Raw genomic sequence first — 1,987 nt, 5'->3', positions numbered from 1 at the left:
CCACCCCTGCCTCCTGTTCCATTGTTTCTCTGTGCGCTGTCTGGCGAGAACCTTCTTTGTTGGAGGATCACAAATTCTAGTTTTATGAGAAAGGGAGAAAAACTTTTCTCTATTCACTTTATCTAACGTTGAGCATCATTTGATAAACTTCTATCATGTCACCTCTTTGTCGCCTTTTCTCTAAACTAAAAAGCCTCGAACGCCGCAACCTTTCTTCACGCGGAAATTTATTGTTTATTTGATTATTTTCAGTATTTATGTGCTACTTTTCAGGCAGACCTCACAATGCAGTTTACATAAGATTATTGCAACAGTAAGCACCACTTTAAAAAAAAAACCAAAAAGTTACAATAAAGCAGATAAGACAACTTGTTCGTTTAGAAAAATTCACTAGTGCTGATTCTCCTCTCCCCTCAGGACAAGGCGGTTATTCAGACACCCCCAGTGTTGGCAGTTGCAGAGAGGGAGAGGCTGCAATGGTGACAGTCCCTCAAGCTTCTTTCTTCTCTCCATGATCATTTTGGTGGCCCTTTTATGAACCTTTTCCAACTCTATGGTATCCTATTTGAGGTGAGATGACCAGAACCGTACACAGTATTCCTAATGTGGTTGCACCATAGATTTGTGTGTCTGTGGTGCCTCTTCCTGTTAAAAAGCTATTTAACGTTAGGTAGTTAAACTTAGAACTATTTATTTAACAAACCAACGAAGGGGGGGAACCCATTTTTTAATAATAATAATAATAATAATAATAATAATAATAATAATAATAGTACATCATGCAGTACATTATACTTTCAGATTTGACAGAGGTCATAGAATAATGTCTGTACAGTGGTACCACGGAAGTTGAATGGAATCCATTCTGGAATCCATTAACTTCCAAAATGTTCGAAAACCAAGATAATAATAATAATAATAATAATAATAATAATAATAATAATAATTTATTTGTACCCCACCCATCTGGCTGGGTTTCCCCAGCCACTCTGGGCGGCTTCCATAGAAACCAAAAAACACTAAAATATCACACATTAAAAGCTTCCCTGAACAGGGCTGCCTTAAGATGTCTTCTGAATGTCAGGTAGTTGTTTATCGCTTTGACATCTGAAGGGAGGGCATTCCACAGGGCGGGCGCCACTAACGAGAAGGCCCTCTGCCTGGTTCCCTGTAGCTTTGCTTCTCGCAATGAGGGAACTGCCAGAAGGCCCTCAGCGCTGGACCTCAGCATCTGGGCAGAACGATGGGGGTGGAGACGCTCCTTCAGGTATACTGGGCCGAGGCTGTTTAGGGCTTTAAAGGTCAACACCAGCACTTTGAATTGTGCTCGGAAACGTACTGGGAGCCAATGTAGGTCTTTCAAGACTGGTGTTATGTGGTCTCGGCGGCCGCCCCCAGTCACCAGTCTAGCTGCCGCATTCTGGATTAGTTGTAGTTTCCGAGTCACCTTCAAAGGTAGCCCCACGTAGAGTGCATTGCAGTAGTCCAAGCGGGAGATAACTAGAGCATGCACCACTCTGGCGAGACAGTCCGCGGGCAGGTAGGGTCTCAGCCTGCATACCAGGTGGAGTTGGTAGACAGCTGCCCTGGATACAGAATTGACCTGCGCCTCCATGGACAGCTGTGAGTCCAAAATGACTCCCAGGCTGCGCACCTGGTCCTTCAGGGGCACAGTTACCCTATTCAGGACCAGGGAGTCCTCCACACCAGCCCGCCTCCTGTCCCCCAAAAACAGTACTTCTGTCTTGTCAGGATTCAACTTCAATCCATTAGCCGCCATCCATCCTCCAACCGCCTCCAGGCACTCACACAGGACCTTCACCGCCTTCACTGGTTATGATTTGAAAGAGAGGTAGAGCTGGGTATCATCTGCATATTGATGGACACCCAGTCCAACCCCCCTAATGATCTCTCCCAGCGGAACCCTGAGGTACCCCACAAGTGAGGGCCCAGGGGTCTGAACACTCATCCCCCACCACCACTTTCT

Source organism: Podarcis gaigeae (assembly GCF_964106915.1).
Source record: "Podarcis gaigeae genome assembly, chromosome: 6".
Classification (NCBI taxonomy): domain Eukaryota; kingdom Metazoa; phylum Chordata; class Lepidosauria; order Squamata; family Lacertidae; genus Podarcis; species Podarcis gaigeae.
Note: the sequence above shows the minus strand (reverse complement) of the source record.